We start from the raw sequence: 21,757 nt of genomic DNA, 5'->3' as shown, positions 1-21,757 counted from the left end.
TGTTTTCTGCGCGCCTCAAGGAGGCCTTACTGTGTATTTTGGAGCAAGTGCTCCTAGGCATGAATGGGGTTCTCTGCCCCTCTGTTGACACTTGTGTTTGGGGTAAAACTGAGCTGATTGCTCAAGGATTGTGATCGCGGGGCTCGAAGCCCAAATCCTGTAAATACTGTAATTGTACTTTTGTTGCCTTGCTACTCTGTACCTGCCATGTTTGTTATTTCTTGATTTTGAAAAGAAAATATAACCTTGTTAAATTTTAAATTAATTTTACTTTCGTAGCTTGAGACCTGTTCACCACCCCGCACCTTCTTTCACGCATAACTACCACAAACACACGGTAACAATAATAATAATAATAATAATAATAATAATAATAATAATAATAATAATAATAATAATAATAATAATAATAATAATAATAGTAATAATAATAATAAATTAATGAATTAATCTGAGGTCCTTTTCCAGAGATCCGAGGTTCAAAACTCACTGTTAAAATGCTAGTACGGCTCCTTGGCTAAACGATCAGCGTAGTCTTCGGTTCAGAGGGCCTCAAGTTCGATTCCCGGCCTGGTCGGGGATTTACCTTCGTCTAATAGACCTACTTTTAACTCGGGGCTGGGGTTTGCTCGAAATAGTGCACATCTTCATTTACATACAATACATTACACTGCAAACCACTACGGAAACACGCTATAGTGAATTCATCCCTCCACTGGGGGTTTGGCGACAAGAAGGGCATCCGGGCGTAAAAATGGCCTACAACCATACAAAGTGCCGACCTCGTGTAATGGGAAAAGCCAGAAAGAAGACTGCAGTAAAACGGTAGAACTGAGGTCACCAACTCAGAATCTTAATTACAGATAAACAGCCTACACATCTACTTCAAAATTGCGTTCAACCGATTGAAAGTGTTCATATCCTTATTGGTCACCGCAATCACAGTTATACGGCTGGAGACTGCGACGTCCTAAACCTCCAGAATATTCGGGAGATAGTGGGTTCGAACCCCACTGTCGGCAGCCCTGAAGATGGTTTTCCGTGGTTTCTCATTTTCACACCTGGCGAATGCTGGGGCTGTACCTTAATTAAGGCCACGGCCGCTTTCTTCCCACTCCTAGCCCTTTCCTGTCCCATCGTCGCCATAAGACCTATCTGTGTCGGTGCGACGTAAAGCAACTAGCAAGAAAAACCCTCCAGAACGAAGTAAAAAATAACTGTGGAACCATGAAATGAGGCAGAAACATCGAATACATCCTTCAATTCTATTAACGTTTTTTCTTTAATTCTCTGTTTAAGAATGCACTGAGCCACTTGGGCATGCGACAGGGTGATGTGGCTCGTGTGTTCCTCGCCTCACGCCGTCTCTATTTATATCTCTCACATAACAGACAACACGCCTCCCAAGCAGTGAGCAGCTCCACTTCCATATTGAAGCAATTTGAGAAGTAATTGTTGGAGCATTTTCTCTGATGTGTACCTGCTCTTTTAACACAACCATCACTGATACCCTTTTCACATAAATATACCTTATGGCTGGGGGGTATCTGCAAATTTTCGTTATGGAAGTTAGCGTGACGGAAGTGTATCCTAGCAACCATGCAGGCTGTGATGTACAGTAAAGTATGGATGGGTGGTCAGACATTGTTACCTAGCAACCGTGCAGGCTATGACGTATGGCCGGTGGTCATCTTATACTAACAGTCGTTGATGGATGGTCATGAGTCATGACCGACAGATATACAGTATACTATTTATGATCATATGATTTTCGCAAAGGGAAAAGTAGGGCCTAGTTTCTTTGACGTAGAATACGTACAGCATACAGTTTCGGAAGCGTACCTGAGCTAGTGAACGTTACAAAAATATGGAAGTTTTAAAACAAATAATTTAAAATCGCCGTGCCGCGCAGCTAACAATTAGTGTCGGTATTTTTGGACTTCGACGTGCTAGAAAGTCATATGAGGTGTAATTGGATTCGTCTCGTGAATTCGAGACTACTACTGTATGGCTAAGCTACTATATATGGCTAAGAAGAAATCAAATAGAGATTATTTGCGAAAATTGTGGTGCGAAGAAGTGCGAAATGTTGCCACATATGGATAATAATTGGTTTCAGTGTTACTGAAAACCATTCGAGATTTTTTTTCAATCTGACTTACGTCGCGCCGCACAGACACAGATAGGTCTTTTGGCGGCGACGATGGGATAGGAAAGGGCTAGGAGTGGGAAGGAAGCGGCCGAGCCCTTAGTTAAGGTACAGCCCCGCATTTGCCTAGTGTAAAAATGGGAAGTCACGGAAAACATCATCTTCAGGGCTGCCGACAGTGGAGTCCGAACCCACAATCTCCTGAATGCAAGCTCAAAGCCGTGCGACCCTAAGCGCACGGCCAACTCGCTTGGTGTTTTTGAGAGTACAGTATAGATTGTCTTGTCAGAATTCTAAAGACCACCATTATGAAGCTTATCATGCTTATCGAGAGAGTCTCTAATTTAAGGCGGCCAAGAGTCATGAGGCGAGTTCCGCGCTACTAGACCTGTTTCATTTAAATTAAACTAGCAGTTTCCCGTTGGCTCCGCCCGCAATGTAGGCTACAAAGTATGGTGTTCGTTACTCTCCTCACGGATGTATTTGCAAAGTTTCGAGTTAATGAAGTAAAGCACATGATCTGTTGTGGCAATAGAATGTAACATTATGTCAACAAAACACTTGAAAATACATCACACAAAGAATTAAACGTTCCTTGGAACAACACTACGCGCCGAACTGTAAAAAAGTCCTTCAAAGATCTTCGTCATGGAGACAAATGTACTCATAGCTTTTCTCAGAATCCACCAATTGAAGTAGTTATTAGCTCAAAAGAAAGCGCTTGATCCACTGAGTGTTTTTAGACCAAAACGAACTGCATACCTTGATTAGAACGAAAGATACGATTGCTTCAATGAGTAAAAATGTTGAAGAAATGAGACGTCAAATTGAATGTGCACTCATAACTTTCCTCAGAGTCAACCAATTTGAATAGGCTATTTAAGAGCTTAAATGAAAGAGCTTGATCCACTGAGTGTTCTTAGGCCAAAACGAACTCCGTACCTCAATCAGAACCAAAGATATGATTGCATCAAAGAGACAAAAAATTGAAAAAATCAAATAATTTGAGGAAGGAGGTTAAGTGATTTATAGTACCTGATGACAAATCTGTAGATAAATACCATTCAGTTAAAAAAAAAGAATGAAGGAAATGGACCGGATAGAATGGCCGGTCTGACTGACTTTAGTTTTCATAAAAAATGTAATATATAGATGTTTGGAAAATGAAAACACAAATTCACTTACAAGAAGAAGGATTTAGTCATTACAGTTTTCATTCATATAATTTAAAACTGTCTTTACTTTGGCTTTACATAAATCTGAGAAAAATGAGTTTAACTTAATATTAAAGTCAATATAAACTTATATTCGAGGACTTTTATTATCAGACTTATACGGAACTAATTTTCAAAAAGACGTAGAGAAAATATACCTTAAAAAATTGCGTCCTTTGTTTGCAACGAGGACATCCAGCATATCTCGCGAGTTTATGACCGTGTTCGCCGCTATGTTATCCCATTTTGAACACAAAGTGAGACACATATTGTGCATAGTCATTTCTTAAATTTTATATTCTACCATTAAATTTCATTGTGGCAATTACGCGCCATTGGGTTACGCGTAAGGCAAGTTCAACTGCATGTAAGCAAAGTCTTGACAATTATTGCTAGGGCTGGCTTGAGCGTGGCCGAGCCTAGCACCACGAGGAGCCACGGTGCGCTCGATACATCGGGCCAGCCGTGCCACCCTACCGCTTCTTCCATTGTCCTATTGCCCTACTTCTCCCCCACTATCTGTGACTGTAGCTAGTCGTGAATATTCTCTACTGGAGGATGGCCTTGGTCCTAAAATCAGACTTCTCTTGACTTGCCATTCTCCCCTAATATAAGTATTTCCTTGAGACATAAGTTATTGCCAATCTAGTCTACAAAGCAGTGGGTCAAGAGAGATTTGTTATTGTGTATCAGATTTCCGTCACTTTATCAAATTGGTGAGCCAATAAGTTTTAAATTTCGCAAGCTGTCTGAATGTTATGTATCATATTGGACAAAAATATTGTTTACAATACGGTATGATTATAAATTACCTTAATTAAGGCTACGACCACTTCCTACCCAGTCTTAGCCCATTCCCATCTCACTGTCGCCGAAAACTTGCATGTGTCAGTGTGATGTTAAACCACTAGAAAAAATGTTTTTATCATTTACGACTAATACCCTACTGAGAACGTTATTTTTATTTAATAACTATGGCATTCGGCTTCGGAAGATCATGCGGCCAATATTTACATATATCTTCGTGGTTGGAAAAGATTCATAAATTATAACTTAAATATAAACTTAAATATTGAGAAATACAGCGCATAATTGTGCAGTTAGGTTTGACGAGAGGATAACAATGCTGACTGTGAGGTATTTAACTTCGCTAGAGAAGAGTACAGGTGGTTCTGCTGATGGGAGCACATATTACCTGACAGTAGAATATGGTTCAAGTCGGCTGTTTCTCCAAGGTTTTATGGGTAGTGAGGGGGTGGTCCAATACCTTGATGCTGTGTAGATGACTGGGGTAGCATCCATGACTCAGAATTGCGTTGGGATGGTGGGCTGAATTCTAGCATAGTGCTTTCTTCTTGCAAGGTGTGACGTTTTCCAATACTCAGACCTGTAGGCCTGTTGCTTGATTGTGGGCAGGAAATCAGAATATGGTAACTGCAGAGGCGGTGTTCACATGTTATGGCTTCTTTCGCTATCTGGTCTACTATCTCGTTCATCGTTACACCAAGGTGGTAATCCATAGGAGGTGTACTTTTTGAGCTGCTTTCTGGACGGTATAGATTAAGTTGAACTTGATTTGAAGAGAATGGTAGTACTCTCCACCGCAAAACTAGACAATGCTAGTAAGAAGCAATTAAGATCTTCCATTCAAATCTTCGGATGCGAGTGAATTTCATAGTAACGAAAAACTAAGGAAATCTATCTGTTGAATAATCTGAAGAAACTTTCGGCAGAAATAGACGTAGAGGTGAAACAATTATAAATTTTGACATATTCTAGTAATTATTTATGAACCAGCAACATGCCTTCGAACTGTTCAAAGAAGAATAGCTTGTGCACAATGGAAACGTGATACTGATCGACCCGTTTTATCTTCAAGTTGTCTTGTTTCCTCACGATGTAACAGGTTGTGGATGTAGACTCGAGGTGGAATACAGACACGCTTCAATTTTAAACTATTGTCAAGAGCTGGATGGATCTATGCCCTTTCTTTTGATACCTTTCCCACATATAATTTGTAATGTTTTACTGTTTCCGCGTTGAAGGAAAGGTAAGCGGCATTTTCTCATTCAGGTCCACCAAATACATTGTGTAGCTAGACCTGTACGTAAATACACAAGAGTAGAGAAAATGTCGAATAGCCTACTAAGGATATATTAAAACAATTGGTATAGCTTTATACAATCTGTGTACAGTAGAGATAGACATGATGCACCATTGCATTTTTGTTACAGAGCAATGTCGTTAAGCTCTTGTACATTAAATCATAAGAAGCAGAGGTTTGACGAAATAAATACGCCTCTGGCGTGCTGGATTATAGATGCCGTTTTATTCGTGATTTCTTTTTTGCTAGTGGCTTTACGTCGCACCGACACAGATAGGCCTTATGGCGACGATGAGATAGGAAAGACCTAGGAGTTGGAAGGAAGCGGCCATGGCCTTAATTAAGGTACAGCCCCAGCATTTGCCTGGTGTGAAAATGGGAAACCACTGAAAAACATCTTCAGGGCTGCCAACAGTGGGATTCGAACTCACTATCTCCCGGATGCAAGCTAACAGCCGCGTGCCCCTAACCGCACGGCCACCTCACCCGGTGATTCTCGATTTAGGGAGATACTGACCATCAGCACCTTGCACTTAAAGTGTATGTGAAATCCGTTACAGCGGTACTTTTATTAGTGTGTAGCTATATTCGCGCCTACGATTCAAAACAGGGTACAATACAACTCTCACATCTGCCTAGGAAATGTGGAGAAATACATTGAGAATACTACTCAGTGATAGATGCCATGGTCCAAGAACGAATCTCTTGTTGTAATGGAATACATCTTGTTATGTAGAATATTTTCGGTTTCTGAGAGTTACTCAACCGTGTAAAAATCATAAGTTATATCATTTTAAATTATCTGTCACTCTCAAGGCAAGATTAAACATTTTAAAAAATACAAAAATTATGCAGAAATTAATTGTAGAAAAATAGTTTCGTCCACAATTTCTTGAAATGGATCTGACAATAAACTAGAAAGAAAGTTTATTGTCTTTTGGAAGCTGTATAAGGTCTACAGTGTCTCTATGAACTTCCCTTATTTTCCATGAAATACTTTTTTCTATAAATTCAACTGTTATGATGCCATATCCAGAAACAGAACATCACAAGAGACAACGGTATTTGTGAAATTAGAGTCCATGATTGAGGGTAAGTTAAAGAGAGTAATTTAAAAGCTTGAGAGAAGCTTCATAGCTCTTTCTCGAAGTCAACTCATTTTATGACTCATTCTCCTTATTTCATTTTTAACATCCATATTAGTGATGAGAAGTTTACTTAATCGCCGAAGACTAGTTTCTCAGCTATACCAGTTCAGCTATCAAGTTCTTTTGAACAATGTAGTTCCTTCAGATGAACAGCAATTCAAATTCAAGTCGTTCTACGTCAAGTTATTACTCGTATTCCGTAACCTACTTATGTTAATCAATAATCTTGATGTGAAGCACATAACGAAAGTGTGTGGTATAGAAATATAAAATGTCATTTAATGAAAATGATAAAATTAGTTTACCGGTATTTTCAGGCGTGGTGCAGGATCATATAAGGTGGGCAGGTCATCACTTTCTAGCCAGTCGTCTACAGCCTAGCCAGAGATAATGACAATTCCGACTCCGTTACAAGTGGCGGGAGTAACCATATTTTTATGGGGAAATGAGGTAATATTAACAATCCTCTTAATTCTAATTAATTATAAATGAAAGTGAAAGAGGTCTGATACATTGAAGAATGAGGTATGGGGAAAAGAAAAGAAAGGGCTACGGAATTCGTGAAGATAAGACTCTCTAGACCTTACAAACCAAACAATGTGGGAATCAGAAAAGAACAAGAATTGACCAAGCAAAACTTAAAGCAAGTAGCGTAGAACAAGTAGAAGAAATACCAAACGCGGTTAGGCGTCCGCAGCTTGTCACTCGAAGCCTCCAAGTCAGGTTCCGATCTATGGACCGCAAAAACCAACGTTGCGCGAGGGCCCTTAACTTAGGGATTTTCTAGAGAGTTTTAATTTTGACGGTTTTTGGTTAGCTTCGAGTTTTCCTATTAGCTCATTTTTAACGCCTTTCTTTCCGGATGGCAGGTAGAGCCTATTTGTCATTCTGGATTTCACATATCTTGTTTTATGATAGTTTCCATTTGTTTTCCTGAACAACAAGCTATAGAATGACCATTCTGGTTGTGAAGTAAACTGCTCTATAATGTACAGTAGACCCTGTATTTATTTAATTTATCTTCTATGAAAATTCATGTAGTATTTCTTCTAAGGAAGGGTGTATCTGTGTAAGGCAATATGAGTGAAACAAGTGGAGCAGATACAAGGAATAACGATTAGATTCAAAAATGAAAAGGTCTAACAAGAAAATAAAGAATTTAATGCCTTCTAAAGTCAATATTAATAACATTCATGTAACCAGAGTAGATACTGTGGTTTGGTTATATTGTTGTAGACAGGTATTTGTTGATGATCTCTAACTTTTAGAGGAATTCTGAGCTGAGATTAAAATATTAACAATGAATTATTAAGATCAACATATTTATTTTAAATTAATTTTAGCAAGGTGGTGGTGGGGGGAGGAGAAAATATCATGGATCCATCTAAGTTTTGTATGCCCTACGAGATACTGATTTAAGGACAACATTTACTCATATTCAGGTTAATTAGTTTATTTTACATTCATTTTAAGATATACACTATGTCTACTTCACTTACTGGTATCACATACAGTGTGTATCAATATTCAACACTCAACCGTCTAGAGATAAGAGAAGAGACAAAAACAGATATCTCTAATTAGACTAAATAACCACAGATTGAAGTACACTTTGAGGTATTTACTCCACGCCAGTTAGTTGTTATCGTTTATAAAAACTGTTTATAAAAAGTGCGTCCTTCTGCTTCAACATACGCTCTATAACGTCGTGCCATTGCCTGTTGTGCATGTCCTACTGTACATGGAGTACTATAGAAAGCACGCAGCTGCAATGACCCAAGCGACAAGATCTTCCTCGGGTTCAATTGGAATCTCATGCACTCCCTCGCCCTGCTCTTAACGTACTGCGCGTTGTCACAGGACAGACATTGCATTCTGACGTGATCGCGTGCTTATTGGTTCCAAAGAATTAATAATAATTAATTTAGATCTTTAGCCCTATCCTTACAGTGTAGTTTCTGATGTCAGTCAATAGTGCGTTTCAGATCCACGGTTATTTAGCAAATACGTTTGCTTCTGTCTCCTCTTTCATTTCCAAAAGTTGGAGTAATGAATTTTGATCATCCTGTATCATAAGGATGCTACAGTGAAATGGTGCTGTGTGAGGAAATGTTTTTCTTTCCTTCCTTCATTTAGCATTCGCCAAGTAGCCATGCAGCCAGCAAAACATCAGGAACAATTACATAACACTATGTCGTCGTTGCGCTTAGAAAAACCGCTATGTGATAAGTGATAACATATTTCAGCTTAGATGATGATGATGCGTAATGTTTAAAGGGGCCTAAAATCTAGGTCATCGGCCCTTTCAGCCCAGAACTTCTTTTTTTTAATTTTTTTTTTTTACGATTTGCTTTACGTCGCACTGACACAAATAGGTCTTGTTGCGACGATGGGATAGGAAAGGCCTAGGAGTGGGAAGGAAGCGACCGTGGCCTTAATTAAAGTACAGCCCCAGCATTTGCCTGGTGTGAGAATGGGAAACAACGGAAAACCATCTTCAGAGCTGCCGACAGTGGGGTTCGAACCCACTATCTCCCGGATGCAAGCTCACAGCTATGCAGCCCCAGTCCGCACGGCCAACTCGACCGGTAGCTTAGAACTCTGACCAGAAAGGTTCTGTCATCTAAGGTTCAGTATTAATAATGAAATGAAATATCGTATGGCTTTTAGTGCCGGGATATCCCAGGAAGGGTTCGGCTCGCCAGGTGCAGGTCTTTCTATTTGACTCCCGTAGGCGACCTGCGCGTCGTGATGAGAATGAAATAATGATGAAGACAACACATACACCCACTTAACCAATTAAGGTTAAAATCCCCGACCCGGCCGGGAATTGAACCCGGGACCCTCTGAACCGAAGGCCAGTAACGCTGACCGTTCAGCCAACGAGTCGGACAGTATTAATTATAATAACGATGGCGTATGGCCTCCGGAGAGGCCTGGTGCGGGTATTTTTCTCTTTGACGGCCCATTAGGCGACCTGCATGTCTGTGAAGATGAGGGCCATACCTAGGATGATTTCTAATACTGAAAACGCCGCACACACCCAGCCCCCGAGCCATTGGAATTAAGGTTAAAATCCCCGACCTGGGCGGGAATCGAACCCAGGACCCTCTGGACCAAAGGCCAACACGCTAACCATTTAGCCATAGGGCCGGACTAAGGCTCAGTATTGCATGAAGTACTGTATAACAACGAATTTTCGTTCTAACAAGGGGGCATTCCCTAGTCGTCACCACCAATTTCGCTCAAATTTATAGAACATGCAGGGCTTGGCTAGAAATGAAAGTACCCGAAGTGGGAACTCCAGATGGCCAAGCGTATAGAAAATAAAAATATGTACACCTATGTATAGTGTCTGTGAAAATGGAGGAGAACTCTGTACAGACTTATGATAAATAAATAAAAATAAAAATAAAAATGTTGACGTGGCTCTCGCACCGTATAAGCCCCTTACGTTAGCGCGCACGCCGAGCAGTTGGTGGCACGGTTACTAGGGGTTGGTGGCGTAACGGTAAGAGCTCGGACTAATAATTCCTTGGTCGTGGGTTCGACTCCCCGTGTGGAGACGGGTTTTTTTGTCAACTTTTATATTATTCATTTTCCAATTACGCAAAGAGGTGAATAATTCATTTTATTTATTTATTTATTTATACGCAAAAGGCATAGAAAAGGTAAAAAATTGGGATTTCATTGTCATTGTCTACCTGCGCCAAGAATCTATTGTTTGTGTACAGCCGCCAGGAGCAACCTTCACTTGTCAGGTGAAAACGAATCTTTCAGCGAAACGACTATTCACGTTTATGGCACATTCCCCAAGGAGAGGAGATAGCCAATAAAGGAGAAAATTGAAGAATTTCTGTTTGAACACGTCGGGAAAGTTCGCAACTCCAAATTTTCTACAATTGTGCGCTCATTAAAAAAGACGACTTCCTATATGCCTTTTGCATATAAATAAGTAAAATAAATTAAAATAAATGAATAATATAAAAATTGAGAAAAATATTCTCCACACGGAGAGTCGAACCCACGACCATCGAATTACTACTCCAAGCTCTTACCGCTACGCCAACAACTGCTCGGCGTGCTCGCTAATGCAAGTGGCTTATACGGTGCGAGAGCCACGTCAACATTTTTATTTTTATATTTATTTTCTATACGCTTGGCCATCTGGAGTTCCCACTTTGGGTACTTTCATTTCTAGCCAAGCCCTGCATGTTCTGTACATTTGAGCGAAATCGGTGGTGACGACTAGGGAATGTCCCCTTGTAAGTGATACAAGAGCTGCGGGCCAGTATTTCTTCCCTCAACATGGTCGCCTAATGGTATTTCGAGGGGCAATGAAATGAAGGAAATGGAATGTATTGTCAACTCAAGTGCACAAGACGTTCATATACTCTTTTTCCGAAACCTGGCAACGGAAAATGAAAAAAGGGAACTGTGTAATATTTTATACCCTGTTTTCGAGTAATGTAGTAAAAGAACACAGCTGCCGCGCCAAAAATGTGGTCAACACCACTCACCTTATACATAGGCCTAAACAGAGCAGAAGTTCACCTATAAGGAACTTCAGGGAGGAGAGCACATTGATCGCGAACTAGTTCGGATGAAGTGACATTAGTTCATGATCTAAACATCAATAGTTCACATCAAATACAGGGATGCCAGACTGATGCATCAGAAGGCATAAAATGAGAGAAGTAGGAGCTGAAAATCTTTTGCACCTCTCGCACTTGCCAGATCGGAATAGTCTCATGTAGGCTACTGCCAAAAGCGTACTACGGAGCGAGCTGGATGCCCAGTATGCGCTGCGTAACTGTTAGCTTGTATTCGGGACTCCAGTATCGGCAACCCAGAAGATGGTTTTCCGTTGTTGCACATTTTCACACCGCATAAATGCTCATCTGAAAACCTTTTTTGAGTTAGTGCAACGTTAAAAGACTAGCAAAAGAACAAACCGAATTAAACCGGATGCATTTTGCTATTCTGTCAAACTAAGCTGAAATTAGAGGTCGGTAAAATGTGTCAATGAACAAACTACAGTGCCTTCAACTATTCTCTCCGCAGAGTACTGTCTTTTAAAAAAAATTTAATTGACCTTTGTTGGTACAACATTTGGTCATCCTCTATGTAAAGTAACACTCACTGCACACATATAAAAATAAATTGTCAGTGTAAAGGACATACAAGAATGAAAATCAGATTGTCACAGTCTTCAAGTAGAGAACACGACACTTGATCTCTCTTCCGGAAGAAGAGGGGGAGAACAAACAAAACACAACACAAAACACTACACAACTCTGGCAACAATGCGAAGAGCACAAAGTCAAATTCTTATTTCCGCGGTTCTCTATAATTTCATCACAGCATTGAGAACTGAATTGTTTTCACCGTGCAACACCAATGCAGCGCTGGTCGGGAACGGCACTTGTAGAGCAGATAGTTCAGATAAAAAGCGGCTGCGAAAAGCTTCATAAAGGCCATACTTAAACAAAATGTGGTTGAGATCTCCATCCTCCGCATACTGACATCGACAGCGTGGTGAAGCCAAACTCCTGTGCGACAGAGATGTGAAGGGAATGATCCATGATTGAGCAGAGTACTATCTTCCTGCTGCACGCTTGTTCTCTGCTGCTTGTTGGGCAACTTTCTCTGTTCCACAAAACCAGCCCCCTGTGCTACCTGCTAGGATGTGGAATGCAGCTGCAGTGCATTTTTAAATCGGTACAGTTAAATCCAGTGTCTTTACGGATACGCCGAAAACAAAGGATGAGTCGAAAGTTGCCATTTCGAATGACATTTGGTCTGTATCCAATGAAACTCTGATCAAACTGTTAGGGTGTGTCTGGAGAATGGGGTAAAACATTTTCAACATTTCTTGTGAAAGGTAAGCTTTATACTTCATTAATGATGTTTTAAGATGTACATATAAAAATATTCAATCACAAAAATACTGGATCATCTCGCTTGCTCGTACTATAACGCGCGAGGCTTGTACTGTAATGCTAGGTGGCATGCGACCACTTTGACATACTATTGTGAGTTACGTGCAGATTGCTCGCTGAGGAGACAATAAATGATGGCTCTACATTATATCTCAATAGGCCTATGAGGTTAGGCAAATAACGTAGAACCCAAAATAATCTGAAGAAAGCTGGTAACGTTAGCAAATATAAACGCAGTATGTAGACGATTTTATTGGGGAGAGATACAGATAAATAGATTGGGGTATATCTTTGGTTGGGACGATATTTGAACTATACTACTCGAAATTCAGCTTTTCAAAAGTGAGTTTCTAACTTTTCATCGGACATGAATTACTGAAATGTTTTGCTTTCATTCACTGACATATTTCCGCTTGTCTGTCGAAAAGGTTCTCTTTCCCAAGCAGTTCAATATGTTAGAAAACATTTTAGACAATACGATGTGTTTAACATGCTTCTAAACCAGTGGTTCTAAAACTATGGTGCGCCTGATACGCGAGAGGCCTTCAAGCGAAAATTTGAAGAAAAAATTCAGATATGGACATAGATAGCCAACGAAGAAAAATGTATATTTACTTTTAAAAATTCTCATATCGCTGACCGTGCCATCAATCCGTTTTTCAATAAAGTAGCTATCCAAGAGCGGGTGTTCTTCCATGATGCATCTAAAAAAATAAGTATGCCTACGATACCGCAGTAAGCTAAATTTGGAGCAATAGCTCACTTGGCTATCACACACCAGAAAACTGGCACGCCATACATCTCTTGTTACGTGTTATAAAATAGTTCACATTACGATATTATTTATGACTAGCTGATGTACCCGTGCTTAGCTACGGAATTCTACATTGTATACAGAACTCTGTATTAGGTAGTGTACATGTTGTGAGTAAGATTGTATTAAAATGTATGGCTCTTAACGTTACTCCAGAAACGGGACGGGGAAGTCACCATACATCTTTTCTCACGTGAAGACTGGGTTAGGGAATATTCATTGTAATGGTATGCCTTCTTCCCTACCATTAGTCGCAATCAAGTTGGGGACTTTTCATTATAATGGCAGACACTCATTTTCCACCTGCCTTTTTACATCCTCAGAAAGACTGTGTTAGTGGTTTTCCCAACAGAAATGAACATAGGTCATTACAATGACGTCAGAAGGAATGTCGCGATTAAAAGCAATGCTATCATATCAAATACTCGATCAAATGAAAAAAACACACATTTTCTCACTTTTAACAAACTGTACTATGCTGCCGATCTAACAGCCCAAAATTCCAGAGCTGGAATGACCAGGCCGCAAACAGCTGTGAACACTACTCTGCCATTATTCCGGTAAGTGTGCACACGGCTTATTCCAATCAGCGCCTCAGAGTAGGAATCGAATAGCTGGAATACTAACAGTAACCGAGTGTTACGTACCAGAAGCACCAGGAAATGTATGAACCAGAGGAATAGCATGCTAAAGAGGGAAGTTATCTAACTCCCCAGCAATTTCCCGCCAATAGTCAGGCAGGCTGTTAAACTCGGTACGCAGCAGTAATGTCATCTATCGCAGATGAGTGGCAGCAAAGGAGACAATACACATCACAACAAACCATGGTCAGTGTAATGTTATTGTTGATCAGTTTTATGAGCTTTCGATATTGTAGGCCTTCACGTTTAGTTTTTCCAACACTGAAACACCACTCTTATTATAATCGGTACAGTTCAACTGAATAATACGTAAATGATCGGAAATTGTATTCTTTATAACTTTTGTTATGTAGTACGTTTTGATAGGACTAATAACATAGGTAATTAAACATAAATTTTAGGCCCCTTCCCCTAAACTACCATTTCATCCAGGGTAAATAATATAATTTATAGCCTAGACTGTAGTATCCTATTCCCCGACTCTACATACCGATTCTGTTTACCCATTTTCTCGTGGATCGGTGTTGATATGGACTTAGCAACAAAAGTCAAAATTCACGAATATCTGTTATCATGGCCGGTACGGTAAAAATGTATCAGACATAAATGATCGGAAATTTAATTGTATATAACTTCAGTTATGTAGTTGTTATCGATAGGACCAATATTAAGAAATATTTGAGAATTAAATTTTAGGCCTTCCCCTAAACTACCATTTCACTCCGTGTGAATAAAATAATTTTTAGCCTAGATTGTGGTAGATCATTCCCCTACTTTACATACCGATTTTCATTAAATTCTCTTCCGCCGCTTTCTCGTGATGCGTGTACATACATACATACATACATGACGGGAAAAAACGTGCGTTTTCTCGTTACTGTGGACACATTCGATACAGAAATACCATTCTTTTTAAATTCTGAGTAATGTACAGACAAAACTCTTATTTTAAATTGTACGCCAGTTTTCAGTCAATTAAGTCGGCATTAACAGTATGGTTTAAAGCATCTGCTTATCATTTAGGGATTTTTCGTGGGGATACACTGGACTTCTTAAAGTTATAGAAGTTTGAGAACCTCTGTTCTGAATGATGACGATCTTAAGATACACCAAAGGGATTTCAGTTCTCCAACGTGTAAGTAAATCTGCTGATGTAGGTCTCTCGCACTTGCATATTCATAAATGCCAATTGGTAATGCCAGAATTCCATTCCACAAACATAAGGAGAGGAGACGACACTTTAACAACTGGCCTTAGTTTAATTTTTTTCTCTGACTGGTTGTTATAGGATTAGCTGGAGTAATTTCAACCATGGCGTATTTCAATCCATCTCCCTTTTCACCTTAGAAGTGTATGAGAATAATTAAAAGCAGTCATTTTTATGGACCAGTATGTTCAATGAGTTGCAGGAATACTAAATGAAGAAATTTATTGGTTTACACTGTAAGGAGTGAAAACGGAGGTGGACAGAAATGCCCCATGTTCGGGATTACCTCAGTTGACCTACCAGTTATATAAGAGTTCGTTTCTTTGTACTGTAGCAGAAAACGTATATTTATCATCCTTTCAGCAGCAATACTATGTACTAAATGACATGCAGCAGTACGCTACGTAGCTCAGTTCTAACATCAGGCAGTGTAATGCTACTGTTGTTTAGTTTTAATAGTTCAGGACACAGTGGAACATAATACCCAGTGTCTGTGAGTGGCGAAATCTGCCTGATAAGCAATGTTATTGTGATGGCTGTAGTAGTGCGAAACTGCGGTAGGAGAGATAACGTATTATCCCAGCATTTTCCTAGAGATTTTGGAATACCTTAGTGAACTCACATCACTAAACAGTACCGGTATGTGAACAATATCAGAAATATTTTTCATAGATATGCCAATAACGGATTGTCCTACCAGAGAGTAAATTGAAGCAACGAAATATTGCCTACAAATTTTATTAGTCAAACTTTCTCCGAAAAGTTAACGGTTATGGGCATACAGTATGAGCAAAAATCTTCATGAGCCACCTCTAAATCCTCTTTCAACTTCAGAATACTGAAACAATTTATAGTCCAGTTTCTTTTCCAAAATGCAAGCTTGTAGTAATAGACACCGGGCGAGTTGGCCGTGCGGTTAAGGTCGCGTAGCTGTAACCTTGCATCTGGGAGATAGTGGGTTCGAACTCCACTGTCGGCAGCCCTGAAGATGCTTTTCCGTGTTTTCCCATTTTCATACCAGGAAAATGCTGGGGCTGTACTATAATTAACGCCACGGCTGCTTCCTTCCCACTCTTAGGCCTTTCCTATCCCATCGTCGCCTTAAGACCTATCTGTGTCGGTGCGACGTAAAGCAAATAGCAAAAAAAGAAAGTAATAGGCAACTGTTAATACTGGACCATCATTAGGCAACTTCCATATTTATGTGGAATATGAGCTACAGGGACGTGACTCTTCATTTCAAGAATTCCAAATGCGTTGGCCGAGATTCGGACAGCGGCCACCTCGGTGAGAAGACAGTTCCGATGCCACTCGGTTATCACGCCAGTATACCATTTACTCTGCGTACGCAGTTCGTGGAGCAATAAAAAAGATAAAATCGAGGTTGAACAGTTGACCAGATGTCACTGTTAAGAAAAAAGGCCTGTCATTAAATCAGTAAAATGCAAATGTCAGTCGATCCACAAACTCCATTCCTAAGAACTATGGCATGAATGAGAGAGGTGGATGCGATCATGTGGTTCAGGCGAGGTGAGGGCTGGGCATCTTGCTGACTATGGTTCGCTTTGTGTGATTTTTAATTAGTAATTCAATTATATTTTATAGAATATTGATCACATTTAGCGGTTACCCGTAAGTAATAAGAGTGGTAGCTATCAGTGTATATCATTGGTAAAAACTATTTTGTATATTTATTACATGCTTTTTCCTGAAATGGGATTCCAATTTCTGTGGATGGGAATTATGGTTCAGTATACTCGCTGCTAGATAGCACTCCGTTCCACATCGAGGAGTTTCCTACAAGTCCCAAGGTATCCAGTATTTCAGCTATATGCCTACCGTATGTACACCACATTTCAGTTCAAGTCATATATATTTTTTTTTTTTTTCTGCCAAGCTGTTGCAACCAATGAAGCGAACATAAAAGCGCTATAATTGTATTTATATAGATCAACTAGCTGATGTACCCGTGCTTCGCTACGGGATTTTCAGAAAGACTGACTTTGTGGTTTTCCTAACTGAAGTCAGCTTAGGCCATTACAAAAACGTCAGTAGGAATGTAGCGATTAAAAACAATGTTATCATATGAAATATTCGATCAAATGAAAAATCGCACATTTTCTCACTTTTAACGAACGGTACTACGGTCCCGATCTAACAGTCCAAAGTTCTAGTGCTGGAATGACCAGGCCGGAAACAGCCTTGAACACTCCTCTGCCGTTATTCCGTTAAATATAGCCTATACACTGCTCATTCCAATCAGTGCCTTAGAGTAGGGATTGATTAGCTCGAATGCTATGATGAACCAGCGTGTTACGTACCGGCACCAGCAGTATCAGAAAATTTATGAGCCAGAGGAATGGCATGCTAAAGAAGAAAGTTATCTATTTTCCCAGCTACTTCCCGCCAATATTCAGGCAGGCTGCTAAACTCGCTACGACCGGGCGAGTTGGCCGTGTGGTTAGAGGCGTGCAGCTATTAGCTTGCATCCGGGAGATGGTGGATTCGAACCCCATTGTCGACAGTCCTGAAGATGGTATTCCGTGGTTTCCCATATTCATACCAGGCAAATGCTGGGACTGTACCTTAAGGCCAAGGTCTCATCCTTCACACTCCTAGCCTTTTCCTATCCCATCGTCGCCATAAAACCTATCTGATTCGGTGCGACGTAAAGCAAATTTAAAAAAATATTCGGTACGCAGCAGTAATCCTATCTATCGGAGATGAGTAGCAACAGAAGACACAAAGTACATCGCAACAAACAATGGTCAATGTAATGTTATTGTTGATCAGTTTTATGAGCTTTCTATATTATGGCCCTTCATATTTAGTTTTCTTTGGGCTCTGCGATATTAGGGCGTCTAACAAAATTTTTGATAGCGCAGACTGTAGTTCCTTATTCTCCGACTTTACATACCGATTTTCATTAAATTCTGTTTACCTATTTTCTCATGACTCGGCGCTGATATGGACTTCGTAACAAAAATTCTAATTCATGAATATCTCCGTGATCATAGCCGGTACGGTAAAATGAAATGGCGTATGGCTTTTAGTACCGGGAGTGTCCGAGGACATATGCTCGACAGATGCATGTCTTTTGATTTGATACCCGTAGGCGATCTGCGCGTCGTGATGAGGATGAAATGATGATTGAGACGACACATACACCCAACCCCTGTGTCAGCGAAATTACCCGATTATCGTTAAAATTCCCGACCCTACCGGGAATCGAACCCGGGACCCCTGTGACCAAAGGCCAGCACACTAACCATTTAGCCATGGAGCCGGACGCTGGTACGGTAAAAATGTATAAGACATACATGATCAATGTATAAGACATAAATGATCAGAAATTTAATACTAGGTATATAACTTGAGTTAGGCCTATGTAATATTTATCGATACGACCACTAATAACAAATATTTGAGAATTAAATTGTAGGCCTTCCCCTAAACTACCATTTCACTCAGTGTGAATACAATTATTTATGGCCTAGATTGTAGCGACTATTCCGCGACTTTGCATACCGATTTTCGTTAAGATAGAACCACTAATAACTTAAATATTTGAGAATTAAATTTTACGCTTTCCCCTAAACTACCATGTTTCTCAGCGCGAATACAATTATTTATAGTCTAGATTATAGCGACTTATTTCTCGACTTTGCATACCGATTTTCGTTAAGGTAGGACCACTAATAACATAAATATTGGAGAATTAAACTTTACGCCTTCCCCTAAACTACCGTTCCATCAGCGTGAATAAAATTATTTATAGCCTAGATTGTAGCAACTTACTCCCCGACATTGCATGCCGATTTCCATTAAATTTTCTTCAGCCGTGTTCTCGTGATGCGTGTACAGACAGACAGACAGACAGACAGACAGACAGACAGACAGACAGACAGACAGACAGACAGACAGACAGACAGACAGACAGACAGACAGACAGACAGACAGACAGACAGACAGACAGACAGACAGACAGACAGACAGACAGACAGACAGACATTATGAAAAATTAAAAAGTGCACTTCCTTGTTGCTGTGGACATGACTGATACAGAAATACCATCCTTTTTAATTCTGAGCAATGTACAGACAAAACTCTTATTATAGAATATATATAGGCCTAGATATGCCTTTGCTGGCGAGATGTGTTTACAGTGCACTATGTCTTCTGGTATGGGCTATATCAAATTTGTTACTTTCATTGACCTGTCTCAGTCTCATCCTTGGCTTTGACAATATGAAGACCTATCTGTGTCGACGCGACGTGAAGCCACTAGCAAAACAATAATAAAGAGGTTTCTTGCTTGTGCTAGTCGGCAATTTGTGTCGTCCTTATTTCTGACCTTCACATCATTATAGTATTATATATGCAGTGTATGAAGAGGATGTGTGACATGCGGGCATTTACAAATAAGATTACATTAATCCATTCAATTTCACAGTGTAGGCCTATATATATTTCTTAATAAGTTAGTACCAAAAACTGCTCCCTAACACAGGATTCATTCTCATATGATTTCCATCGATTAGTGTAGGGCCTATTTTAACTCCAGTCTGATAGAAAACAACTGGTGTGAAATTTCCCTTTGAGAGAAATGAAATGATCGTAAATATAACTTTCAAGAAATTAAACTCGAATTATTGATAACAGTTCATTTATTTGCACCTAAAGAATAATTTTTGAGAGACGTCTGTATGGAATTTGGAGTCGACAGTGTAGTATTCAGTGCATCAAAAGCTGGAAAACTGACTCAGGGCCTTTGAAACTAACACGAATGAAATACGGTTCTCTGGAGTTAGATGAGATGAGGTCCCTTTGATAAAAGAGCCTTCTATCTCAGTCATGGCCTGTACGGTTGCTAGCTAACATCGGTTAATACGTTTTGCATCGCTAATTTCGTGACGCAAGCTTTCAGGGGAACCCCAGTATAAGACATATTTGTCAAAATATTACGAAGTAATAATGTCCCAACTGTTACTTATGTGGAGAATAATGACAGAGAAAAATGTGATGGAATTAATTATACTCTCCATGGTTCCCGAGTTTCCTCATTCACGGTGAAACAACACGTCCAGGTAAGGCAGTTATGTGTACAGATGAACTGAAATGCTTTCTGTTTTCATTATCTGATCGACTCTTCTCACCTACTGTAACGCACGTCATCAATCCTATTTGGACGTGATTGCCTTCCAAACATTCTAATATTACAGCCTATCTATGTGAAGTTTCGAATAAACACATCACTCTTGGCTTTAATAACAAAATATGAGTTTATTGTTATTCTAAAATTAATATTAATGAAAAAATACCATAAAGAAGACTTGCAGAAGATCTTTTGAAATGACCACGTTGACACTGGCTCAACAGAACCATTAAAAAAATCTTACATATGAAATAATTAATGTAAAATCTGTATTTCCAAGGATATATTTATGGATTATGGGATATTAAAATGTACCTTCCATCTTTCACCTTGATACCACTTCTAACTATGCTATTCTTGAAGACACGGGTAAGAGAAACTACACCTGTCACGTTCTAAACCGGTTGAATTTGAAGTATAGAAACCATTCACTGATTCAACTTTTATTTTCTTAATTTTTGAGAACCTTCCCACAAATTAACTAAACAATGCTACAACATTTCGATATGGAATTCATAAATATATAGTTAAATAAATGTGGAGAAGACGGGATAATTTCCGTCAGCCACCAACTTCTGCCTTTTCTGCTGTACAATCAGGTGCGATTTTGAATAGGAAACGTTCTATCTCACGCTTTTTCTCTTACACTCCTTCGCTTATTTTCTCATTGCTATGTCTTTTAAGAGGTTACAATATCCAACAGATAATAATAATAATAATAATAATAATAATAATAATAATAATAATGCCCTTTGTGACAGGCTCGGTTAGGTAGTGGGATCGAATGTAGCATTTGTTTAAAGGTGTTTAAATGTGAAGGAAGCGAGTGATAAATGTTTTAAGATGAAGTAGGGCCTACAACTTGGCAACCATCCTCTCGTAATTCTAATCAGAGGAAAAGTGGAGGAAGTCCGACCCTTCGAAGAATGAAACTATCGGCAAAAGGGCCACGAAGGGCGTGAAAATGTAAAAACTTCGTAGACCTCGTAAAGCTAACACCGTTAGGGTAGGATGAGAAGAAGAGTTGACCAAGGGTGTCAGATAGCAAAGATTAAAGTGAGGAGCATGGCACAAGTGGAAAGAATGCCAAAATCAGCTATAGGGCTCACTCCTGTGGTGTATTGGTATTGTCTCCGCCTAAAACCTAGAGACCCGGGTTCGATTTCCAGCTCCTTCAAGAATTGAGGGCTGGAACGGGGTTCACTCATTCTAATGTAACCAGGAAAGGAGCTTTTGGAGATATGAGGTAATGGAACCGGTCAAAAAATGTGACGATATCGTAACCCTGTCAAAGCGACTTTTCAACAATTGCAGGTCATCTGGAACGGCAGCAGTCGTCCTGTAATGCCAGGGCTCTTCCTAATAATAATACTATTTGTTTTA

The 21,757-nt window shown here is 39.7% G+C and overlaps 1 protein-coding gene across 1 annotated transcript in view; it reads right to left on the bottom strand.

Moving 5' to 3' along the window:
- The window catches only part of LOC136856845 (uncharacterized), a 1,106,690-nt gene that overhangs the window by 117,761 nt on the left and 967,172 nt on the right, over positions 1-21,757 (bottom strand). The gene's annotated exons all lie outside the window — the stretch shown is intronic.

This window comes from Anabrus simplex, chromosome 1 (assembly GCF_040414725.1).
Source record: "Anabrus simplex isolate iqAnaSimp1 chromosome 1, ASM4041472v1, whole genome shotgun sequence".
In the NCBI taxonomy this organism is placed as follows: Eukaryota; Metazoa; Arthropoda; class Insecta; order Orthoptera; family Tettigoniidae; genus Anabrus; species Anabrus simplex.
The sequence above is the reverse complement of the archived record's forward strand: the minus strand, read 5'-3'. Positions and strand labels throughout refer to the sequence as shown.